We start from the raw sequence: 26,949 nt of genomic DNA, 5'->3' as shown, positions 1-26,949 counted from the left end.
TTGATCCCAGGACCCTGAGATCATGACCTGAGCCGAAGGCAGCAGCTTAACCCACTGAGCCACCCAGGCGCCCTCTGTGCTTCTTTTATTTGCCTGCAAAGACCTTTCCCTTCACTCACTGCACCCCCCCAACTCCCACCCCTTCTTGAGAATGTTTTCTAATGACCTGAGCCACGGCTAGATCAGTCACCCAACTTGTGTTGTCATAATCTGTTCCCACAGACCCATCCTGTAGCCATCATCACGCCCTGATAGAATAGTTTGCCCTCTTGGGCTTATCTCTCCTTTATAAACCTGGAATAAGAATTGCCTCGCCTTCTTTGCAGGAAGTGCATAAGGATCAGGTAGCAATCATACCAACAAAGCAACAATTATGATCATTATTGACTAATTATTATTGCAAGTTCTAGGTTATCTGGCCTTTGATTGAGGTGGCTTATTTCCAAATGCTGATGGAATCCTAAGCTATCTTTCTCAAAAAATATGAACCAAGGATGGCCTCTCGATTACAGAGGATACATCTGAAAGGCATCCTCCTCAAATGGGCTTTGGGCAGAGGACCTGCACTAGCAGCAGCCAATTCATTCATTAATAAATGGATTCTACCACGAATATAACACACTTAGATGATGAAGAAAACATCATGTACTTCAGTGACCTCATCTCCCAGCAGAACCTTCCCTCAGTGACCCCCTCCACAGCCTAGCAGAGACACCACAGCGAGACCAGACCTTGCCCCACATGGATGAGCCCATGAAGACTTCCCCATCTGGCAACGGGGTTGGGGACTTCCTTTCCTTTCTTTTCTTTGGCTGGGAGGGGAGCCAGTAAGGCCCAATTCAAAAACTCTTAAGCAACTTAATAGAGAAAAATGTCATTATCTCCAAATGTTATCACTCCAGATTCCAATTCAGGTTCATTCTCTAATAAATATACACGTCTACAGATCTCAACATTTTCTCAGATTTTTAAAAAAATGTTGATTTTCAATAGTCTACACACTTGCCAGGTTTTAGCTAAATAACTTTCCATTGCTTCAACAATCCATAAGAGCCCGGCCGTTCTCCATGGTTAGCCAAGTCTTTGAGTTTGTACGCCAGGATTTCTCCATCATTAGCAACTGTGCTATTTTACATATTAAAAATACCTATGCAAATATATATACATATACACATATGTATGTATATATATATGTAAGTTACTTTTATATGGGATGATGATTTCTTGGGGGATATATTCACAAATGTGGCATTACTGGGTCCATGGTTGTTTTGGGACCTTTATTTACATTTTTCGGCATCTTTCAGGGTCTGTACCAAGTACTTTGTATTATTCATTAGTTGTTTTATTCATTTAAAAAAAACATTTGTTTAGCCCTTACTGTGTGGTGGGCACCATAACGTGTTCTGAGAGCATACTAGAAACACGTAGAGAAATCACTATTTCACAGCGGTAGAGACTGTAGGCTGTGGCGAGTCTTGCCTGCAGCCATACAGCAAGCAAATGGCAGAGGCAAAGTGAGCCCTACCCTGTCTGACTCCAGAGCCCCAGCAGCCCCGCATGTCCCCCTCGGCGTGTAACTCTCGCTGGCACTGGCCCCACATCTCAAATGCAACCACGCTTCCTATGCAGACCCAGTTTCAAGACACTTTAATTGGGGTTACTGCCTAGGCAGTTGCCATCTTTTTTTTTTTTTAAGATTTTATTTATTCATTTGGCAGAGAGAGATCACAAGTAGGCAGAGAGGCAGACAGAGAGAGAGGAAGGGAAGCAGGCCCCCCGCTGAGCAGAGAGCCCGATGCAGGACTCGATCTCAGGACCCTGAGATTATGACCTGAGCCGAAGGCAGCGGCTTAACCCACTGAGCCACCCAGGCGCCCTTGAGTTTCATCTTAAGAGAGTTCATTTCACTAATTTTCAACCCTGCTTTAGTAATTCTCCTTAACATGTTTCTCATTACTACAAATAATGATTAAATTCCCTCTTCAAAATCAAAGAAGGAAATTCATTCCTTTTTTTTTTTTAAGATTTTGTTTTTAAGTGTTTACTGCACCTAACATGGGGCTCGAACATACAACCCTGAGATCAAGAATTGCATGCTCCACCAACGGAAACAACCAGGGACCCCTCAGTTTCTTTTCATTTTTTTTAAATTTTTTATTCAAATTCAATTTAGTTAACATATACTGTATGATTAGTTTCAAGGGTAGAATTTAGTGGTTCATCAGTTGCATATAACACCCAGTGCTCATCACATCACACATCCTCCATAATACCCATCACCCAATTCCCCCCCAGTTTATTTTATACAAAGATAATTTCTGTTTCAAATGGCTTTTGTTCTGAAACTTTGCTTGCAAGATGCTGGTTTGCAACTTTTATTTTATTTTCTATAAAGATTTTATTTATTTATTTTAAATTTTTTCTTTTTTTTTAAGATTTTATTTATTTATTTGACAGACAGAGATCACAAGGGCAGAGAGGCAGGTAGAGGAAGAGGGGGAAACAGGCTCTCCGCTGAGCAGAGCACCCAATGCAGGGCTCCATCCCAGGATCCTGAGATTATGACCTGAGATGAAGGCAGAGGCTTAACCCACTGAGCCACCCAGCTTGACCCTATTTTACGTTTTTTCTTATATTCATTTAGCCAGCATATAGTACATCATTAGTTTTTGATGTAGTGTTCAAGGATTCATTAGTTGCTATAACAACTTTTAATACGTGTTCTCCAGAGTCAAGGTTCTAAACAATATTTACATTCCTAATTATAAACCCTATTTCATCCTGTCATAACGGAGTTAAAATGGAGCACCACTAAGGATTGAGAACTCCCATTATCTCAGTGCCCTGAGCCTCGAAGCCTCTGAGCCAGGAGCCCTGCTCCTCTAACCCATAGGTCAAACAGGAAGCATGGCACCATTCCTCTCCTCTGTTCCAGCCACCCTGCCCAGACTGGTCCCTTCCATTCCCAGGAGAACAATAATCAGATCATCACGACGGGTCTAGAGTTCCCATCTTGCTACAAGTAAGGAACAAGGCCAGTCAGCCAGCCAGCTGCCCAGAGCACCATGAAGGAACTCCAGAACCTCATCTCAGAACTAAGGTGGCTGGCAAAATATAGCTACCACAGTGTTTCCCAGAATAATAGAAGGCATATTCTGAAAAACTGCTTGGAGCTCGGCATGCGGTCTATGCAAGCCATGCTCAAAGGTCATGTGCTCTCTGAACGTCTTCTTAAGCAACGTAAATTTCATTTACCAAAAGACTATTTTCTCAGTTGGGCACCCATGTTCAGGGCCAAGCTGAATTGTTCCAGGAAAGAGAGAGCAAAGAGGCACGGGTATCTAACCATTCTATGATAGAGCGTTGCTGTAAAACAAAGATTGTCAAACCACGGCTCACCCGCAGGCCACACCCACCATCTGTTTTTGTATGGCCATGAATTAAGCATGGTTTTTACATTTCCTCCTGATTGAAAAAAAAAACAAAAACAAAAGTTTATTTCACGACATGGGAAAATTACATGAAATTCAAATTGCCGTGCCCATTAATAACACTTTATTGGAACAAAGCCATGCTCTTTTGTTTAGTATTGGCTATGGCTGCTTTCTTGCTACAACGTGAAGTTGCAACAGAGGTCTTACCATTCACCAGACTAAAATATTTACTATTCTGTCCTTTACAGAAAAAGTTTGACAACCCCTGCTACAAAGAAAGCAGTTCAGAGTAAGAAAAGAGAGGGCAGACTCTGGGCTCGGGCAAGCTTGGGCTGGGTGGGCTCCAACATCTGACACTTACTGTGTGGCCTGGGGCAGAGTACCTAACCTCTCTGAGCTTCAGTTCTGTTGTCAATAGAGGCAATATAGCCTAATGGTTAAGAATATGGATTCCGGAATTGTAGTGCCTTCTGACTCTACTAACGACTGGCTGTGTGACCTCATGAAAGGTCTTTAACCCCTCTAAGCCTTTGTTTCTTCAAATTAAATAAACAACAATGATCATGCTTTCCTTGCAAAGGTTATGGTACGGAATTTAATGGGATAGTGAATGTAAAGTACATAAAATGTATGGGGCACAGAGTGACGATTACAGAAGTATCTCCTTTTATTATTATTTACCTAGAGAGTGGATGTAAGATCATTATAAACTAGTTATAAGTTTGACAAAGAGCTACTGCTGTGAGGATGTTGATATGAAACCGTCCTCTAAACCGCAGGAAAGGGAGCAATTAATTCTCTGGTGATGAGGAAACTGCTACATTCAAAAGGTAACACTGGGTGTGCAGGATGAACAACATTTTGACAAACAAAGGAGGGAGGGAAACATGTGCAAAGGCCCAGCAGCATTAAAGTACAGGTTTGGGGGGGGGGCGCCTGGGTGGCTCAGTCCTTAAGGGCGTCTGCCTTCCGCTGGGGTCATGATCTCGGGGTCCTGGGATCGAGCCCCACATTGGGCTCCCTGCTCAGCGGGAAGACTGCTTCTCCCTCTCCCACTCCCCCTGCTTGTGTTCCCTCTCTTGCTGTCTCTCTCTCTCTCTGTCAAATAGATAGATAGATAGATAGATGGATGTATGTACAGGTTTGGTTTGAGAAGTGCAAAGTGGTTCCGGGAGTCTGCAGCGGGGTTGCTGGGTGGCGAGAGAGAAGACAGCAGAGGGAATTGTGGGAAATGCGCCTGTATGTGTTTTCTTATAATCCAAAATGGCTTCCCGCCTGTCAGCATCGACAGCGTATACTATGAGCACCGCGGCCAGCTCAAATCCCCCGGCCTTTTTGCACGTTGAGTCCTACAAGTCCGTTCTCTTTTTACTCAAATAGCTCCTATTCACTAGACGTTCTGAGCACCTACTACGTGCCGGGCATCGTGCCACAAAACGGAGCAGAGTCCAGGTTCAAGGAGACACAGCCCCCGCCCTCAGGACACTTAAAATCCAAAAGCAACACAAACCATCCATCTCAACCATGTCTGAAGAGGGAACAAGCAAAGCGCTAACGAAGGGAAAAAGTGCAGTGGGCAGGAACCAAGAAAGGTTTTGTAGAGCGCGGGATATTGTTGAGAAGCACAGAGAGGAAAGGGAAAGAGAAACTTGGGGCCCGTGTAACCAGGCTGGCAAGCAGCTCCGCGGGGCTGGCGGGGAGAGTCCAGAGCGGGAGACCAGGCGGGGCTCCAGCAAGTTCATGCCTGTGGTATGTGCGGAGGGGTCACAAGGGGGAAAGCCCAGAGGGGTGCGTCTGGGGGCTCCTGCAGTAATACAGAGGTGGGGACAAGGAGGCCTTTATCTGGAGCGCGCGCGACAGGGCTACAAAGGGGGAGACGGACCCAGCAACATCCCTCAAGTAGAACTAACACCCAGCCCTTCCGTGAGACGGTTCTGAGGCCCCAGTGGCCTGGGAGGAAGCCATTGGCAAACAGGAAACGCTGATGGAGACCAGGCCGAGTTTGGTGTTTCAGATTGGGCTGCCTGCTTGATGAGCCGGAAAGGTTTCCAGAGAGCCGTGCAGGGGCTGTGGCCGCAGCACAAGGGATTAGAATGGGAGGGAAGGGAAGAAGTGGCGGCAGAAGGATAGTTCTTATATACTTCCACGAACTTTGACGTGAAATCTTTAGTTAGACACATGCTCTGTCTACATTGTTTATAACGGGGAGAGAATTATGTAAGAACTGGTGGTTCTTGGATAAATTCATTAGTTTATTCTTCTGATCAATATCCTTTTAAAGTTACAGTGTACAAGGATGTTAACTGACCAGGGGCAAGTCTCGCCAAGCTGCATGGGGGCAAAAGCAGGTTTCAAAGGGATAGGTACAGTATGATTCCACAGGATTGAAAAAGCCCAGAGCACTACATACCAACAGTAACCTGGATTGTCTCCAGCCCTACGATTGTAGGTGATTCTCATTTTTTGCTCCTTGTTTACATGCTCTTTAAAATATTTCTGTGCATGCACTGAGCCGTTTTTAAGTGCTTTGTATGTGTTGTCGTTGTGTTAAAATGTATTTAGAGAGAGAGAGCTCAGGGGGCAAAGGGGCAGAGGAAGAGGGAGAGAGAATCTCAGGAAGGCTCCCCACTGAGCACAGAGCCCAACATGGCACTCCATCTCATGACCTTGAGATCATGACCTGAGTCAAAATCAGATGTTCAACGGACTGAGCTACCCAGGTGTCATTTTGTTTTTTTAAGTTTGCATGGAAAGGAAAGAAAAGGTTGATCTGGGTTCCTTTGGGGCTATAGAGAATTTCTGTGAATTGCCAACAGTGTCCAAAGACAAAACTTTTCTTGATTTAGACAGCTAAAATTGTTTAAAATTCCTAGAAGCGCTCTCTCTAGCTTCTGGTTCCTTTGCGGAGTGAAGACAAGCAAAACTGAGTAATTCGCCCTCCTCCCATAAATGTCTCAAGCTCATCTCTCTTCTTGCTCATGAGAGTTTTTTAAGTCTTTTTTTCTGTTTTTTAGATATTCAAGAGAGTTTGCATATGGGCTGGATATTAGATGACATTAAGAAACTGTTGTCAATTTTGTTAGGCAATAATCATATTGGGTCATACATATTGTTTTAAGTCCTGATAGGAGAATTGAATATGTTGCCTGGGATTTTAGATTATTCCAGAGAAGACAGCAAAAACAAGAAGTAAGGATAATAACAAAAGAAAAGTGGGAAAATGTTGAGAACTGCTGCTGTCATGTTGAGTGACAGTTCCATGGGGGGTATATTAGTCTGTTCTCTCTGCTTTTTGCAGGTTAAAAATTCTTTTATGATGAAAGTTTTAAAAGGTATGGGTCTTTGGTTTTCTGTAGCATTTTGGGCAAGCTGTGGTTTTTATTCTCATCTTTAGTTATACAGAAAATGCAAAAAGGGATTACTAAAAGATAAGTATAGTTCATGCTACGATGACTTTTTCAAGTATTTGAAAAAATGCTGGTGTATGGAATAAGTGACATAGGGCAGACAGTTCAATGGCTTGGAGACTACCTCCTTTTGGGTTGGATCTGGGGAAAGAAAAGTCATGGTTCTGGGTTAGGATTCCCAGCCAAGTCATAAAAAGAGAAACATGAGCTTCAAGTACAATCTTTACCTGCATCTCAACAGGACATCATCATCTGTCCTGGGAAAGTAAGGGAAACTTCTAGAAAATACTCCAGTCAAAGGATACTCGAAGGTACTTTGAGATTATCTGAGCACTTTACCAGTATAATTACATTCACTGACTTCCCTTCTCCCTTTTTGCCCCAATTCTGCAGAATTAGCTTTTTGCAAAAGAGCAAAAAAAAGTCATAATGAAAATAGAAAGAAAGAAAGAAGAAACTCAAGAGTGAAACTGTATTCAACAAAAACAGATCCCAAATCAAAGCAACTCTGAGAATAAGGGAGACGTTCCGCCCTAGGGGTCTTTTTTTGTCTGCAAAGGTGAGGGGGCAATGGGAAGTTTGCTTTAGGATTTTATGTTTTCCCCTCTGACCTAAAGTAGCCCCCTACCTAATGATGTTTACTTACTGTGAAACTGTATCTGCCCGACATCTGCGTAGACCTCCACCAAGCCCAGCTCCCAGTTCTAAAGCACCATCACACCCCAGGGTTTCCCCAGCCCCCCATGCCCATACCACCACCACCAACACTCAACACACATACCCAAGCATGGGTGGTGAACAGCAGTCCCCCCCCCCTTTTTTTTTAAGGATTTATTTATTTATTTGAGAGAGAGAGAGTGCCTGCAAGTGGGGAGAGGAGCAGACAGAGAGGGGGAAGCTGACTCTCCACTGAGCAAGGAGCCTACACAGGGCAGGGCTCAATCTCACAACCCTGAGATCATGACCTGAGCCAAAATCAAGAGACGGACCCTCAGTGACTGAGCCACCCAGGCGCCCCAGCAGTTCCCTTTTTTTTTGCTGATCCAATCAGACTAGAGATGCCCCCCCCCACCACGTTGGCTGACTTCTCGTTTTCTCTGGATCGTTTTTTATATATCCTTTTTTTTTTCAGATTATGAAAGTAGTATATGCACATTCTACAACATTTCAAAATACCAAATGATCTAAAGGAGAAAGCTAACTGCCACCTTAAACAAAAAGCTGTAAGATATTAGTGTACCTTTTCCTGTTTCTTTTTTTCAGTACATCTTTTTTTTTTCCTGAAACTAATACCATATTTTATATGTAGTTTGATTTCTTGCTTTTTTTAACACCTACATCATTAATATTTCCTGTATCATTAAGATTCTTCAAACATAGTTTTAATAACTACATAATGTTTTATTATGTGAGTGTAACATTATTTATTTAATCAATTGCCTATTATTGGATATTTGAATTGTTTCTGATTTTTACTCTAATAACAGTGGGTGAACATTCTAAAAATAAATTTGTATAAACATACAATTATTTCTTTAGTATAAATAGATCTGAGCGCAATTACTGGAACAAAAGAGATATAAAATTAGACCAACTTCTACTTCATAAGCTGTGTATGAGAGTATTTACTTTATCACACTATCAGCAGTCACTGGGTTTAGTATTTGCCAATTTGATTTATTCTCATTTGCATTTCATTGATGACTGATGAAAATTAACATTCTCTCATCTGTTTCCTAACCAGCTATATTTTTCTTCTGTAAGTCATCTGTTTTATCAACTTCTCTAGCATTATTTCTTCATTTCTTAAAATCTCTTTAAAGATTAAAATGCTAATCCTTTTTGTTTAAATAAATGTGTCATAAACTTTTAAAAATATATTTTTTGCCCATGTATTCTGGGAATTCCCCCAAATTCCAGGTACTCCCCCACCATTGAGCAACCACTAAACAAAATGTAAAATAGCTTGTTCCCTGATGGGTAAAGAAACTTAGCACTTAGATTTGATGCCCTGAAAGGTCATCTAGTTCAACCTACTCATTTCCCCCATGAGGAAGCCAAGGCTCAGAACAGTGGTTTAGCTACTGGGAGCTGACTTGAGGCCCAGAAACTGGATCAGCTGAGTCAGCACTCTTTCCATCTACCCAGGAGTTTTTCAAATATCTATGATATCTACATTCTACATCCCATATTTAATTTCCTTAATATTTTAAATGCAAAATGCATAGAGATAACTTATAGATAGATGTTCCGAACTGGTGACTTTTTACTCAACGTTTTGAGCTCCCAGTTTTAATATAAAAATAATTTTCAAACAGATGTTCCCTTTCTCATAACTTCCTTTGAGATAGATCCTGTCTCTTTAGGGGCAATCCTTAAGATTTTCAACATCCTCTAGAATTAGGATAAACTCTTACCACACAAATTGCTCAGATTATCAAAGAAGTCAAGGTAGTCTGTTCTGGATATATAACCAAGGACACAGAATGAAGTGAGAGGATGTAGTTTCAGGTTCAACAGAAGAAATGGCAAATTTTTGATTGTTTGCAGAGGGGTAAGACTGTGGAGTCAGGGTCTCAGATTCTCATGCCCATCACTGATTAGCAGTATAACCTTAGGCCAATCATATAACCAGGACAACAAAATGTGGGTAATGATGCATAGTTTGTAGGATTTTTAAGGCAATGAAAAAGAATCTATCTCCCATGCTTAATAGGGTGTCTGACCCTTTGTAGAAAAGCATACAAATAAATATTCACTGTGGTACTTACTAAGCCAGATGCTGTTTGATGTGTTTTATGAAAATTAGCCCATCAATCATTAAATGATAGTATATGGTCAATACCACTGCTGTCATATTTTACATCTGGGGAAACTAAGGCACAGAGAAATAAAGGAACTTTCCCAAGATGACAAGCTAGTCAGGAGAGCTGCAGGGGTTTGAACCCAGCAGTCTGGCCTCTGAGCCCATTCATAGTGCTGTGTCGACCTCCCCTCCCACTGTCTCATGTAGGGGAAGCCTATCTAGCTTTGCAACTTTGATGAAACAAAGCAATCTGCTATGATCTGAATATTCTGTCCCCCTGAAATCCATACATTGAAATCTAACCCCCAAAGCAATGGTTTTAGGAAGTAGGGACTTTGAGGGTAATAGGTCATGAGGGTGGGGCCTTCACAATTGAGATTCGTGCCCTTACAAAAGAGACCCCGGAAAGCTCCCTCACCCCTTCCACCATGTAGGACACAATGAGGAGGCACCATCTGTGAGCCAGGAAGCCGGACCTCCCCAGACACCTGCTACCACCAGGATCTTAGACTTTCCAGAACTGAGAGAAATAAAATATGATGGTATATCATTACAGCCAATTAAACAGATGAAGATAAAGGTGGGCGAGGAGGGAGGAGGAATTGTTGGAAAGACATTTTTCAGCAGGTAGGTGACTTCTGTCTTAGGACATTCGTGATTTCTAACAACATTTGAAAGTTTTCTCCCTGAAGCAGGCACTCTCGCCCTTGGGACATGTGCCAAAGAGTGACATCTTTGTAGAGGGCAACATGCCAGAATCCAGTGCCTACTTCCTGTATGTGACACCTGGCGCTAGGCGCTTGGTAACCACTCCAGTCTGCCTGACATCATTAGTTTCAGTAATCAGGGGTTAAGAGTTAGGAACCAGCATTTTCTCAACCCATTGTTTAGCTTTAAAACACATAACAATGCAAAGAAAAACATGTTGCAATTTTCAAATTATTCAAATGTCGCAAAAGGTCTCATGTAAGAACTAATACTTGGATTCATTGATCAAAAACATTATACTCTGCTGCACTGCTTGAAACTTCAACACAAAACTCTGAGAGGCCACATCAAATGACACAACTGAAGCAAATCAAGTGCTGTTTCATAGTCTCCATGATCATGGGCGATTGTTCTTTATTTCTAAGCTACTATTTAAACTCAGGAATACAGAGTTCTTACCTTTGGTATGCCCCCCTCCCCAACTAGCTTTCAAAACTGTAAATACATCTACCTTTCCACCTGGCAATTCCAATTCTTTAAATACATTATCCTGCTGTACTTACACCCATAGTCGAGATATATATGCAAGAACTTGCATTGCTGCATTATCCATAACAGCAAGAAAAGAACTGGGAATGACCGCACGGTCCATCAAAAGGCAGTGGTTAAAGTAATTCTGCCATATCCATGCAGCACAATCCAATACAACATTGAAAAGAATTCGGTCAGCCCCTATGTAAGATGGCCCAAGAAGGAGTGTACTTCCTAAGAAGGATGCCCATGATATATTAGCAACTGAAAAAAAATGAGCAGTTGAACAATTTGGTCAAGGGTCCCACTGATGCTGGAGAATAAAGATACAAGCTTGTTCTGGGGCTCCTGAATACCCAGAAGGCTCAGAAGGGCCTTGGTCTGGGCAGAGACAAGGTTCTGTGTCTTATGCACATCCCTCTGTAGATAAAGCTGTCATGGGGGGACCACAGCTATTCCCTCAATGTCTAAAAGAAAGAGGATCAGAGAGGAATAACCTAAGAACACACATTTGTACAGCTTTTCCTAAGGGGTTGAAATCCCCTTTTGGAATACAGATGTCTGTACTTTTATATGGATTATATTGCAGACAAAATACATACTAGTAAGGACAATATCTCCCTCGATGCTCAAGTTCTCATCAAGGACTTATAGACACTGGGAGAAAAAAAGCCTATAATGACCCTGAACCTGTCAGGATACTCCAGAACAAAATTCTTTTCATTTAATTCATCATGTATGCATATAAAATGTTCTATTGACATTAAGTTCTAAATTCATAGAAGTCTGAAAAAAACGACAGGCTAGCTGCCTTTAACTGGCTTTAAACTAAGCTATTTTAAAAGAGCCTATTGGGGACAAAGATAATAAAGAAAATGTTAATATAGTTTAGAAGAGGCCTAGAGGTTTTTTTAAAAAACCATTTTTCTTACTTAGTTAATAATGTCTCTGGCCCTCACTTTTTTTTCCTCTATAGGAGAAATGACTTCATGGAGAGGTAATGGGATAGCCATGCAAAAACAGAAAGCTATGACTCCGCTTCATCATAATAAGGTTCCATAAAGCTGGGACCTTAGAGAATAAAATCCTAAATTAGAGAGAAAAGGAACAACTTTCTGCATACCAATGACCTCGTGCTCGGCTTCAGCCCCCAGAAAAATTAAAATTTAAGTGGACAAGTGCTGTAGTAAATGTAAATTCCAAATGCCAAGAGAACACTGAGGACAGAGCGCTTACATCCTCTGGGGTGCTGGCGGTGGAGAGAGTGGAGAGGAGTGACATTTGAAATGGTCTTGAAGGAGGCCAAGAAAATGGGATTGGAAGACCGCAACCACACAGAGGAAGTGGCCAGTGCCCAGGTACACGAGTGGGAAAGGTCTGCGCATTTGAAACAGACAGGGCTGGCTTTTGTGGCCGAAGTACAGCAGGGGAGGAGGGGTGAGGTGGGAAAGGAACACTGGGGCCAATTTACTCCATGTTAGATATAAAATGACCTCCATCCAGCCATCTCTCTCATTACCTTTCTCACTGTCCCCAGGTCCCTGGCCGTTGCGGCAATTTCTCCAGACTACGTAGCATTCCCCCCAAACTCCGTCTGCGTTTCCTGCTTCGATAACCTTAAGCATCCTGTTCTCATGTCCTGAAATATGATCTTTCCTGCTCTGACTTTTCCTGGCAAAATTCTGTCTGACCAAGAGGCCAGCTCAAATGCCACGTCCCCATGAGGCCTTTGAGAAACTTCCAGGAAGCATTAGTTTTACCCTTCATTTGAGCTCACATGTCATCTTGAAATGTGTATATATTTACTTTTTTTAAAAATAGCTAATACATACCGATAGTAAGATTCAAGGAGTACAAGAGTGGGTTGCCTGGGTGGCTCTGTCAACTCTTGATTTCAGCTCAGGTCATGATCTCAGTGTCGTGAGATCAAACCCAGCGTCAGGGTCTGCACTGGGCGTGGAGTCTGCTTTTCCCTCTCCTCCTGCTCACACCCTCTCTCAGTCTCTCTCTATCAAATAAATAAATAAATTTCTTTTTAAAATAAAACAAAGAGTATAAGAGTGAAAAATATGTCTTCCTCTTATGCCTGCTGTCCATGGTTCCTGGCCATTTTCCTGGAGGCAACCAATGTGTTAAGTTCCTCATGGCATTTTTCCGAAGCTATTACATTATGATAGGTATTCACCTGAGTACATGCATAAGCATGTATTTGTAATTATCCTATACACAGACATTCTTTTTTTAATATGCAAATTATAGCCTGCTATATTCCCTGCTGCTTTTCTTACCTGATAATATATCATGAAACTTTTTCCTTACCAATAGATTTTTGAGTTGCCTCACTCCAAATTCCTTTAGTAGAGGACTAAGGAGTTCCTTCTCAGTTATGGATAAATCTGAGAATATAAGACTAAATATAAATGGAGACTCGGTGTGGTACCTTAGGCTTTTTCTCACTGTATTGTAGGGAAAGGCAGTTTACAGGGTACAGAGCCCCGGACTATGAGTCAGACTCAAATCCTGGCTCTACCACCAATTGCAAGACCTTGCTCACAGCAGTTGGCTTCTCCAGACTTCAGGTACCTCATCTGTAAAATTAAGCACTGAACTCCAAGGGGCCTCTCCAGTACTGATAATTCATGTTTCTACAAAAACACTGATAACACACATGACTTTGAGAGCAGATGTTAACAGAGAAGAAAGTATGGAGCGTAGCTCAAAGTTCCTGCCATGATAATATTTCCCTCCTCCCAGGATTTCCTTTTTGTCTTTCTTTGCTTATCCTTCCCCTTCTACCCTCCAAACTTGACTCAGAAGCATGCATGTTGAAAAGGCCTGAGCAAGGGCACATCAGCCAAGCTAAGCATAAAGGGCCCCAGGCCTCTGATTTCAGGACTGTATTCAGCACTAGCTGTCTTAGATTGCCACAAAATACAAACAAAATTTGGACCTCTTTTCCTCGAAACATGTCCCAGTACAATGGGGAGTTCACTGGCCTAATAATCTGTAACAGAGAGAACTTATAAAATGAGTGCCTAAGAGAGTTTTCTGAGAGTGATAGGAGAAAACACCCAGCCCATTTACAGACCTCAGAAGCAGAGCAACTATGTGGCCAAGGGCCCAAAGGTGATTATCAGGGAGGCCCTGGAAGTTCTCTGAGTTATCCTTGGGGCTTTCCTGAACAAAACAAAAACACATCACTCTCCCTCCCAAATGTCCACATCAAGGGCAAAAGTTCTCAAGTCTTTTAAGAACATTCCCCACAACAACCTTAAAACTACAAATTGAGGATCAGATATCCACAGAGGAGCAATTAGTACAGGTCCTAGAGTAGGGAGAGAGATGCGGGAAATCCATCGGCTCTTGGCAAGGGCCTTGGAGCTCTCTTTACATTATCCACAGCTCCTACCTGGACTTCGATGTTCACCTTTGATGCCAACTCTCGTACCTTCACACAGCTGTCATCAGTGTGTTTGAACCACAAGGCATAATCCTGAATCTTTTTCTAGCAGCATGGACTTTCAGAAAACACACTCCCTGTGAATTGACTTGCCCTTTCTGTTCATTTTTGCCCTCATTTGTCTCTACTCTTTAAATATAAGACAATTTGCCACACAGGATAACTTGTTAAAGGGGAAAAGGGGCACATCTTCTTATTGTTGAATTCCTTACTAGTTTTTTTTTTTTTTTTAAGATTTTATTTATTTGACAGAGAGAGACATAGCAAGAAAGAGAAGACAAGCAGGGAGAGCAGGGGAGGGAGAAGCAGGCTTCCCTCCAAAGAGGGAGCCTGATGTGGGGGTCTATCCCAGGACCCTAGGATCATGACCTGAGCAGAAGACAGATGCTTAACCAACTGTGCCACCCAGGCACCCCGAATTCCTTATTAGTTTAGAAAAATACTTAATAATCTGGAAAACGGCATATGACAACATTGTTACATTAAACAAAAAAGGCAACTTCAAAACACTATTTGCAACATGATCCTGATTTTTCAATAAAAATAGAAAGAGGGTAACTAACTATATCAAGATGTTAACAATATTGTTATTGGTACAATTATAGATTTTTTTCTTTTGTGTGCTTATCCACAGTTTCCAAATTTCCTTCATAAGCATATACTGCCTCTGTAACCAAAAAAGAAAGAAAAGAAAAGTGCAAAAAATAGCTCATGATCGTGTGTAAAAGAAAATATAAATGTGTCCTACCGCTCCTTCCTGGGGAGAAGTAGCATTTGTTAGTATCCCTGGATAGTTAACTTTTAATAAAGTGTGACACAGGAGGCCTGCATCCTGAGTCAGGATCAACCTTGGACAAAAGAAATGACCCTGAAAACTCTTAGACTCCCCTCCCCCCACCCCTACCCTGTCACCTTACTTGTCAGATGAGCAAGTCTCTCTGGGTCTGCAAGTCCTTTTCTTACTGAGTCTAGAACATCACTCAGGTTAAAACAAACAAACCTGAAGTAATCTAGGGATTTGAACTGTGCCTAGACCAGCCTGCTCAACATGCTAGAAAAATTCCTAAGGAAACTAAGATCGTAAGAAAAGAAGTTTCTTGTGTCATAGAGATGGGTACCGCTATTAGGATTTATGGGAATTTCTTTCCTTTTATCACAGAGTACCAGAATAGTCAAGAACAGGCTTAGCCTAAGGTTCACTTCCTTCTTATGGTCTTGTGACTGGGATCAAAATACAGGAAGTCCATTAGCCAGGGTTCTCTATTGACAATGTATGTATGGTCACTGCCAAAGTACAATTCTCAGACTTGTTATGTTTCCATGGATGATCAGCCGTTTTCTTGCTTTTTTTAAAAAATTTTTTATAAACATATAATATATTTTTATCCCCAGGGGTACAGGTCAGTGAATCGCCAGGTTTATACACTTCACAGCACTCACCATAGCACATACCCTCCCCAATGTCCATAACCCCACCCCCTTCCCCCCAACCCCCCCCCCCCCCCACCCCCCCCCCCCCCGCAACCCTCAGTTTGTTTTGTGAGATTAAGAGTCACTTATGGTTTGTCTCCCTCCCAATCCCATCTTGTTTCATTTATTCTTCTCCTACCCCCTTAACCCCCCATGTTGCATCTTCACTTCCTCATATCAGGGAGATCATATGATAGTTGTCTTTCTCCAATTGACTTATTTTGCTAAGCATGATACCCTCTTGTTCCATCCACATCGTCGCAAATAGCCATTTTCTTTCTGATCAATATCTCTTCATATAAATTCAGCTTCTTTGGAGATGATTCTCTAGTCACCTTAATGTACTAGGGGATGCTGGTCTTGTCTTAGTGGTGCAAACCCACCTGAAATTACTTTCAAAAGACAATAATTAAGACTCTGAAAAGAGCCATTATGAACATTACCATTGGCCAACCTTCTTAAATCCACAATCCCAAAGTGAACTGAAATGCCCCTGGTGATAATCCCCTAATCACATGAAAAGTCTGTTATCCAATCTTCTCTCTTTAATGTTATTCTCCTGACTGAATTCCAGTGTCACTGTTAATACATGCACAGAACTGAGTATTCTAGACTCCCTATTTTGAAGAAGGACTATAGTTCAGAAGCATCACGTAGGACCCCACAGCACCCTTCTTGATTTGGGAGAATCAAGAAACCCAGTTCTGGGGAATCTTTCCCACAGGAAGATGGCAAAGAAAGTAGCTTCCTAATCTACCAGGAGCGGCTGTCATCCCTACTGGTAAGAATCCCCTGCAAGAAAGTCTTGAACCTCAAGGTTTCCAACCAGCTGGCACAGGAGGCATCCAGCATGTTTCCTTCAGGGAACAGTCTTACCCAAATGTACCCATCTATATGGGGTGACATCAAGGGTGATGAGAATTTTCTTCTTACTGAACATTTCTCCCACCATTGGAGCAGCTCTTTCTCCAGAGGCTCGGTGCTTTGCTTTGCTTTGCTTTGCTTTGCTTTTTAAGATTAATTTAGAGAGAGAGAGAGATGCACATAGGGAGAAGGGAAAGGGCAGACAGAAAGAATATCAAGCAGAATTCCCGAGTGATCGGGAAGCCTGATATGGGGCTTGATCCCATAACCCTGAGATCATGACCCGAGCCAAAATCAAGACTTGGACATTTAACCAACTGAGCCACCCAGGCATTCCTAGAGGTTTAGTGCTTTTTTCAAATGTGAGTCTCCTTGAAAGGTAAAGGCCTTGTTACCATTGCCACATTTATATGAATGTGCTTCCTGTCATTATTTCCTCAAAGTCCGTTTTGATCGGATGAGGAGGAAGTTTTACAAAACACAAAATGTATATAAAAAGAGGTGGGACACCGGAAGATATATATTATTGGGCATCAATCCCATTCTCCAGGCCATTCCCAACTAAGTCTGGACCCCTCCTAAAGTCAGATTAGCCCTGGTGGCCTGCCAGTTCTTCATATCGTCTGTGGATGGATAATTTGAAATGTCACTGATCTGAATTCTCAGTAATATCATTCATGTATTTATTTTTCCAATACATACTACACTCCAGCTATGTGCTGGTTACCATACTAGATGGTACACAGGGGAAAATGTAAGCTGAAGGATTCCAATCCATCCCAAAGTCAAGTGTCCAGCATCTGGACAAGAGTCACCTGGACTCACAATCCTGATCAAAACCAAGGTGTTAAGGAGCCATTAGCCCCGAGAGGTATCATTATTCACAATTTACCAATAAAGCGATCAAAGTGCAAGGAGGGCAAAGTCAGTGATCCCCATATTTGATCATCATCACAATTACCCTAAGAGGCTGTTTTCAATGTTTTCTGTCTTGGGGACATTTGCACTCAGTAGGTCTGGGAAAAACCAGAGAAATGATTTGTAATGAATTACATGACACAGAAGCAGTCAGATTGGAGAAACACTGCTCCACAGCCCAGCTCCGCTTCCCCAGACACCTGGCTTCTCATCTGACCTTATGGTCTAGAAAGGAAGGGTTATCATGCTATTCTCCCCATATTACATGTGAATCAGCTTCAACACACAAAAAGCAATTAACCCAAAAGACAAGACAAAATGAAATCTCTCTCCTTTTTCTTCCTTTTTCATCTACTCTAAACAAAACAATAGAACCATCAGAACTGATCACCTTATGCACAATCATTTGTAACATCCCTGCTTGCAAAACCTCTTTCGGTTTTGCCATCTGCAGAAGAGCAATCGAGCAACTTGTTCTGAGCCTAAGAAAATTACCCCAACACATCAACCAGGGTCTCTCTTCATCCGTTCATTTTGTCACTAAAAATAAGAAATATCAAAGATATTTAAGAGACATAACACCTACATAATGGATGGACTCTGTGTGGATATCAAATTAAATAAACCAATTGTGAGAAGATATTTTTGAGACAGTCAGTGAAATATGATTATGGGATGGGTATTTGAAAATTCGAAAGGATCACGGCTGATTTTATTGGGTGGGATAATGACAGCATGGTAGTGTAAGAAATAGTCTTGGTTTTAGAGATGTAGAGCATGGAGGGTAAAATGACATGATGTCTGGGGTTTACTTCAAACTACTTCAGCAAAAGGAAAAAAAGAGGATGAAACAAATACCGCAATATCTTGATAATTGCTGAATTTGGGGGATTGGCATGGGGACTTTTAGATATATTTAATTTTTTTTAAGATTGTATTTATTTATTTGAGAGAGCAGACACAAGCAGAGGCAGCAGCAGAGAGAGGGGGAGAAGCAGACTCCCCCCTGAGCAGGGAGCCCAACACGGGGCTCCAACCAAGACCCCAAGATCATGACCGGAGGCAGATGCTTAACCAACTGAGCCACCCAGGTGCCCCAGATGTATTTGAATTTTTATAATAAAACAACTTTTTTTTTTTTTTCAGAGATAGAGATCACAAGTAGGCAGAGAGGCAGGCAGAGACAGAGGGGGAAGCAGGCTCCCTGCTGAGCAGAGAGCCCGATGCGGGGCTCGATCCCAGGACACTGAGATCATGACCTGAGCCAAAGGCAGCGGCTTAATCCACTGAGCCACCCAGGCACCCCAATAATAAAACAACTTTTTAAAAAGACCAACACTCTCACTTCCCCAAGGTGCCATTTTTCCCTTGCAAAGGCAAAGCCTCCCTGTCTTTTAAAAATCTTGGCAAGAAACATAACTATGTACCAGATACTCCCTGCACATCTATTCTTTTCTCATTTGTTCTCCAAATAGGTGTGGTTTGTTGGTCTGGTGTTTGTTTGTTTGTTTGTTTGTTTGCTTTTAACTTTAACTGATGGTCATGGAATATAACTTATCATAAAAAGGTCTTTATCTGTCATTCAAAATCTAACTGGCATTCCGGTCTTTTTTGTTTGCCAGATTGGCAACCCTAGACAAGGAGAAAAAGCTTCAAACATGATCAGTATATCTGGGTTCGATTTCATCTCTGCCACTTGGCCTTGAAAGAAGAAGCAAGCTGCTCACTGTCTTGAAGTGTTTCTTTCATCATCCATAACACAAGAGGGTTTTGTTTCGGCTCAAAATGCTATGAAATGTGACTATGGCTCTTATGCCCATTCCTCAGATAGAAATACCGTTTTAAAAAGTACACCTCTTTTCAAGGGAATATCGAGAGGGAAATTCAGTGAAGCAAAAACACATTCCCCCCCCCCAACCCCCCCCAAAAAAAAAAAAAACAAAAAAACAAAAAAACAAAAAAACAGGCTGCCAAGCCAAACTATCCACGGCACCATTCATTCAGTGCCTACAGGGGATCAGTTCCTGAAGCCAAGCGCATTCATGTATGACCTCGTTTTATCCTCACAACAATCCCACATGGGAAATCATATTAGCCCCATTTCATAGATATGATGACTGAGGTCCAGAGAAATTAAATAACTTGTGTCTGGTTAACTTCAAAGCCCTGAGCTTTACCCCACATTTCCACACCTCTGATTCTCTTATGCAGAGAGCATCTGGAAAGGGAAGGCAGAGCAGAGCGAGCGCCATCTTCTAGCTCCTCAGTAAGACCGTTAGAGATTTTTCCCTTGCAAATGCATCCTGAGGATGCCAGATGCGTTCATGTTGAAACACAAATACAGTGGGGTTTGGAACTGGGGAAAACAGAATCACCAGGTACTCATTGGCTTTCATTTTATTTATTGTTATTTATCCATCATATCTATCATTTAACCAAGTCTGACTGACTGTTTCCGGGATAGGCAGCACACCACCAGGGATTGTAGGGGCTGCTTTTGTTCTTGGAATTTAGCTATTGTGGAGACTAGATACAGATGCCTGAGTCGGGCCACAAGACTTTACCTACACTGGGTTATCTAATGAGGCACATCCAAGAATGACACAGAGCAGAAACACAGTAGGGTTTAAAGAGGAGGGGGACGCATGCGGGCTTGGGCAGTGTCAAGAACTCCAGGAGGAAGCCGGACTTAAACCAGACTGTGCAGGGAAGCGTTTAAGAGCTGGAGAGGAAGGAAAAAGACTCCCAGGCAAGTGGAACCACTTCAGGACTCCCATAGGAAGGACTTGGAAAAGACTCTCGAGGGAAAAGGAGTCTGATTAACAAGGGAGCAAAGTGCATGGGCAAAAGCACCCAGACCAAGGACATGTTTAGGGACCAAGCAGATCAGTGTGCGGAGACCCCAGCTCTCAGGCACAGAAGTGGCAGGAAACGAGAATGAGAAGGTAGACCTTGTTCCTGGAGGGAATGGGGAGCTGCCGAAGGCTTTTGGACAGGGAGAGAAGTTCAAATTAATGTTCGGGGGTAACTGATCCAGCTGTGAAACATACATTAGGCTCCATTCAATCCAAAAAATATATATATAATATGCATATATTATATACATAGAGAGAGAGAGGGCCTGGTGTACTAAGATACAAAGATGACTCAGACACAGTTCCTATGCTTGAGAATTTCATAGTTCAATAAGAGAAGATCACCTATTACAAGATCATGTAAGTTGCTCATTAATTTAATTTATGACATTGTGACAGGCACTGTTAGTTTCCTATTCAGTATCTATGCCTCCCTTTGTCATTAGTAATAGAATCCAATTTTACTTGTAAGACTATGTGCAAAGCCTCAGGAATGGGTCACGCGAGGCATGGGCAAGTATTTCTCAGAAAAAAAATATATTTTTTTAAGATTTTATTATTTATTTGAGAGAGAGAGAGAGCACGTAAGCGGGGTGGAGGGGCAGAGGATGAAAGAGAAGCAGGCTTCCCTCTGAGCAAGGAGCCCGCTGTTGAGTTCAGTCCAAGAACCCTGGCATCATGACCTGTGCCAAAGTCAGACACTTCACCAACTGAGCCACCCAGGTGCCCCTCAACTTTTTCTCATGATCATCCCCAAGGGCGTTTTTAGACATTTTTCCCCTAATTGCCCCACCCATGAAATTTTAATACAGTATATATGTCCATTTATATATTATATGTATATCTGTATGTATCTGTGTATCTTTGCACATAAAAAGAGTAAGATTTTTTTTCTGCCTCTTTTCTCCACTAAAAAACTTTATCTTCCCTTAGGGATGATCTCAAAGCACCACACTATCCCTAGCCCACCCCAGCCCTGCCCCTCCCTCCCCATCATGAGCGCCTAACCCAAGGCAATTATAACAACTCTATCTTCTATCTCTCCACGGGCCTCAAAGCTGGGCTGCAATGTAACCCAGATCTTGCAGCAACATCGAAGCTGCTGCCTGTTTGAGAGGTGTCTGGGGGAACGTTCTGCTTTCCTAGGACAAGAGAGAGCCCCAGTCAACTTCGCCTCCTTCCGTATCCACCCAGCCCTACGCCTCTGGGTAGATGATGAATCCACAGGCCTCAAGGCTGCAACCACCATCTTGCCACCACGATGAAAGACCAGAGAACTGCACAGACAGTATCTCCAGCCAATGAGCCATTGAACCGGTGACAGAGACAGAGACGTCTTGTTAGACAGGAGAAATTAATCAGAATTTTTGTAAGTTACTGTTAGTCAGGTATGGTATAACCTGCAGCTGAAATCATCACGAACCTGTATGATATGTCTCACAGATCAGAGCTGTCCTGACGAGATCGTGAGCTATTGTTAAACCAAAGCCAGAGACAATCACACACAAAAACAAAACATGTAACCAAGAATACTACACAAGTCAAACACGAAATCACACTCATGCTTACAAGGAAAACTCTCTGATTTGCTAAACTAACCAACTTTGAAATAGTTTAAAAGATTCCAACTAATATTCAGCATTTAAAACTAATAGACTTTTGTCACAGACCTGTACCCTTGGGGATTTTTTATGTTTATAAAAAATTAAAACTAATAGACTTTTGGATTTATTATTGTGTAGAAAAATGGCCGTGGAAGGCTACAAGGTAATTTTCTTACATTACGCCAGAATGAATTCACTTGGGATTTGCCTAGTGGGTATTATCTTTCAAAATATTTAAAAGTCAATTATTTCTAAGTTAAATATTTAGATGCATCAGGAAAATGTGCCTCTTAACAGATACCTTTGGGAAACTCTTCAAATTTTTAAATTGTCATCTATATTCTTCAGTTGCATGTTCTATACTTTGCTTAAATTCTTATTACAGCTAAAGCTAATTCTCTCTTATTTTAAAAACATACACCACTCACAAACCTATTTAATAACTTAACATCTCCCATTAGAAGTGATTTTCGAAGGCTTATCAGGTTTCAAAATATAAGAGACTTGAGATCCCTTTAAATCTTGAAAGATAAAATTTAATTATAGGTTCAGGGCTCTCAAAGCAACCTCTCAAAGGGTTGCCATCAAAATGTCAAAACAATTCTCATATCAAAATCATTTTACTAGTTTCATTGTTAGCATAGCACCACAAACTGACTTAATTTTAATAAGGAGTTTTGGCCTTTTTATAAATAATATATGCTAATTATAGGAACTACAAGAAAAATCAAAGACATTTTAAAATTATATGTAATCTTACCACACACGAGATGATAATTTTTAATATATTCATTTACTTTCACATTCTGAAGTCATATATAAAAAAACCTAAGTAGGCCTTCTTAAGCAAAAATATGTAATTCTACACTGTAACTTTTTTTTTTAAAGATTGTATTTATTTGTCAGAGAGAGAGAGGGAGAGAGAGTGAGCACGGGCAGACAGAATGGCAGGCAGAGACAGAGGAAGAAGCAGGCTCCCTGCCGAGCAAGGAGCCCAATGTGGGACTCAATCCCCAGACGCTTGGGATCATGACCTGAGCTGAAGGCAGCTGCTTAACCAACTGAGCCACCCAGGCGTGCCTACACTGTAACTTTTTATTTGTCATTAAACATCCCTCAAAAAAACATTTTAATAAATATTTAATAGGCTTAAAGATCATTTATTTAATCGTACATTTTGTTGGACATTTTGGTTGGGTTTTAGGTTTCTTTATTATAAAAAAAATTTTGTGCTAAAAGCTTTATATTACAATAAAATACTTCTTGTTTTCTTATGAATAACTGTTAGAAAGAGTCAAAGGCTATAAACATCTCAAGGTTATTCATTCCTACTGCCCAGTTCCTTGCATTTTTTTCTAAAAAGAGGCCTTTCTACAGCCATCTCAAATAACTCAAAATCATAATTTAGAACAGCTTACTAAGTAGTGAGAAGAAAGGATCATTCAACTCTTTCCCTGACTGGCTGGTGATATTGTTTATAAATCATACTTTGGCCAATATTTTATAGGAAAAGGAAAAACCTGATAATAATTTAAAAGTTCCTGATCAAACTCTGAAAGACTGTGAAGGCAACTGGATTCATTTTGTTATTCATCCTGCATTTTAATCCTAGTAATTAATTTGTTAAATCCCTAGTATTTAAGAATTGTTAAGCACTCTCAAAATTGGCAGAAAAAAGAAAAGTAATTACGACTGACAGATTAAAATGAGCTACATGCCTGTTGAGAAACAAAACCAATCATCACCAGGTATGTAACGGGAGGAACACTAACATTTAAATTCCAAGGACTGTGAATGAATATAGGAAAAATTTTAAATTATGATCAGTACAAGCTCTAAAGGAAGGACCAGCTAAGACAGAGGAAGCTTTAAAATCGTATAACTTTGTACATTCAGCTGATCCCAGGTCGAAAACAAAATTGAACATAAGCTAAAGCTGAAAGTGCTGGTGATCTTTTCTCATGAGTACAATTGCACAATCTAGTTTCTACGCTGAAAACCCCGAGGGTCTAGCCCTGTTGGAAGAGAAACTTTTATTTTTCTTTCCACATATCTGGGTGTTGGGTCTTTCCTGGATGACATGTCAAATGGGTTGCCCTGGGGGAAATCCAGAACTACTGGTTTAGATTTTGAAATTTTGATCCAGATCTCCAATAGAACTCCCTCCCCTGCTCTCCATGTGTTCTTAGGGCTCTAGAATTGAGTAGAAACATTGCTTCCATCCACGTTTAGAAGCTGCTCTTCCTGACACAGAGAGGATGAAAAGAAAGAAAAGGTAGCGATAGGACTCAACAAAGACACCTTAGTTTCCAGCCCTTCATTAATTCAACTGATCCATTAAAACACCACCTGTACCCACCCCCCAATTCCATTAGGAAACAATGTATCCTCTGAGCTTCTTTCTATATATTCTGGGCATTTTGGAGGGAAAGCACTAGCACGATGATGCTTTAAATATGTAAAAACTTCATTAAATACTTAGGAACAAAACATATACACCTATATTTAAATTAAAAATTATGTGCCACATTTGCTATGGTGAACATGTATTACTATTACATTGTGAAAGTCCACATTATTACAGATATTTTTCTGATATTACCAGATCATCTGTGTAGAAGAATATAGTGACAATATTATTTCAGCAGATGTAGGAAATTGTGGTATTGTCAAGAAGTGAGATTTTTCTGCCTTTCCCCTCCTATTTCCTGTCTGTATGTCCAACATCTTCCTCTACTCCCTTCCTTATCACAACCAGAGGGAGAGAGAGAGAGAGACTTCTGATACAAATTTTGGCAAGTTACTGCCCAAAGTTATTGGAGCTTAAGGAAAACCAAGTTTTATCCTAAGAAAGTATACCAAAGGGGAGGTCTAAATCCTTTAAGGGTTTTTGTAGTTGATGGCAGTGGCTTTACATCATTTAAATTTGACTTGAAATATATGGCTTTCTTTTTCCTTGTTGGAAGGAATCATCTTAGGCATTCTTACACTTCTCAATCATGGCTGAGAACATTGGAACATTCAGAACATTGGAAATTGGAACATTTCAGTTGGAACAACAGGAAAAAATTTTTGTGGCAATTGAGAAGAAGGTTCAGGTTCACATTTGTGTGTTCAGAAGAGCTTAAGAAGGCATCAGCTGGAAGGGCAGTGGGGAAAGGAAAGGAAAAGTAGGGTTGTGTTTCAAAGAAAGGATCTTCTGAAAGAATGTAAAACATTAAGGAAGAGATACATGCAGTCAGTTCCCCCCATTGGCAAGTAGGTGGCCCGGAGTTAAGGACACAGCAGGGAGGGCAAAGTCTAGGAGACAAGAGGGGTGGACCCTTCGCTATTGGCCTTCAGTATACATAGACTATTTCTGTTTTGTGGGCTGTAACTGAGTATTCTGTGATGCAGTATTATTATTAAAATGCATTGAAAATATTAAAACAAATTGAGTGTATTGAATACATTGAATTGAAATTGGCAGGAGACTCAGTCATGGGCGTACCATAATGAAACTGGTTGTAGAAGATGAGCTGCACTAATTACTTGAATATATTTGTCATAGATTTTCTTTTTCTACCTTGAAAAAGATGTGTAATCCTGGGGCGCCCCAGTGGCTCAGTCAGTTAAGCCTCCACCTTTGGCTTGGGTCATGATCTCAGAGTCACGCAATCAAGCCCTGCTTCAGGGTCTCTGCACAGTGGAGTCCGCCTCCCCCTCTCCCTCTGTGCGTTCCTCTCTCTCTCAAATAAATAAACAGATCTTTAAAAAAGAAAAAAACGTATAATCCTTATGCTATGCAAGACCAAGAAAAATCTGACTCTTATTTCACAATTCATTTAGCCAAATGCACATACTTTTTTCTCTGGAGGGTTGAAGATGCAGTGCATTTTCAGTCCCCATCCTGTATCTATCTGCCCACTCTGCTAACATGACATGATAACATGGTCTTATCACTTTTAACAGAATTGGCTAATTTACACAGTTGGGTTTCGGGTAAATCTCCAGACCCTGCCCGAGCCCCTATCACAGTCCAAGCAGATAGGAGATTAACAAAGACGTGACCTTCCTACCCCAAAAACACCCAGTTCTCCAAACTGCAAGTCAGGTACCCACTCACAAAAGATGACCCAACTGGGCTTCTGTGGTTTAAGGCTACAGAGGAAAAAGACTTATCTCTAAAGTTATCAGGGCCTAAACAGATGTTCAGCTTCAGATAGGAAAACCTACGTTTTACACGCAGACCCAAGCACGTTATGCAGAAGCTGTGGCCTTTTACCCCCAAAAGCAGCCTGAATGAGTGTCCAGTATTCACTGAGGGGTGACAGTTGGCCCCACACCTGTCACTATACTCTGGAGTTGGCCGTATCAGAGTATTACAACCTGCCTGCATTTCCAAAGCGATCATACGAAATGTCCGTAAATCAGACGTTAAAGTAGAATTTTGAAAGATTGCATTCCCAGATGGGAACTATCTCTGGCTTCACAGAAGAGAATTCAGAATCAAGGACTCAGAGCATGAGTCATCGATACTCTGAAAACCAACTCCGCCCCACACGTCCACTTTTGTGTTTACTCAAGTTAAGGATCCAGTACAAGAAAACTATACATACATCTGCCATCTTGTCCTCATTTTAAACTCCCCCCTGGAAAGTCAGCATTTCTCTTTGGCAGCTAAATCCAGCCTCAGCAAAAATCAGACCATTTTTGTGCAGACAGCCTCTGAGCAGGGGTTTTTAATATAAAGACTGAACTCGTGGGAAGTCCTGGATGGGCTTCAGAGGGCCCCAAGGTCCCCTAAAGTTGTGTGGCTAATGTGCATGTTCCTAAAATCCTGTGCTTTTTCTCAAGAATAGTTTTGGTTCTCAACAGATTCTTACAGGAATTTATGAGCCCCCCCCCCC

The 26,949-nt window shown here is 41.4% G+C and overlaps 1 protein-coding gene and 1 long non-coding RNA gene across 6 annotated transcripts in view; one reads left to right on the top strand and one right to left on the bottom strand.

Moving 5' to 3' along the window:
• RHOH (ras homolog family member H) overlaps positions 1 to 26,949 on the bottom strand; it is a 47,367-nt gene that overhangs the window by 6,550 nt on the left and 13,868 nt on the right. The gene's annotated exons all lie outside the window — the stretch shown is intronic.
• Positions 3,998 to 12,887, top strand: LOC132005582 (uncharacterized). Of its 3 annotated transcripts, XR_009400850.1 has the most exons (7): positions 3,998 to 5,186; positions 5,719 to 5,886; positions 7,238 to 7,403; positions 7,977 to 8,067; positions 10,207 to 10,277; positions 11,866 to 12,247; positions 12,427 to 12,887. It is a non-coding gene; the product is annotated as an uncharacterized LOC132005582 (long non-coding RNA). The 3 variants fall into 3 exon arrangements; XR_009400848.1 differs by having other exon boundaries at positions 5,719 to 5,882; positions 7,238 to 8,067; XR_009400847.1 differs by having other exon boundaries at positions 7,238 to 8,067.

Source organism: Mustela nigripes, chromosome 1 (assembly GCF_022355385.1).
Source record: "Mustela nigripes isolate SB6536 chromosome 1, MUSNIG.SB6536, whole genome shotgun sequence".
NCBI classification, from domain to species: Eukaryota; Metazoa; Chordata; class Mammalia; order Carnivora; family Mustelidae; genus Mustela; species Mustela nigripes.
The sequence above is the reverse complement of the archived record's forward strand: the minus strand, read 5'-3'. Positions and strand labels throughout refer to the sequence as shown.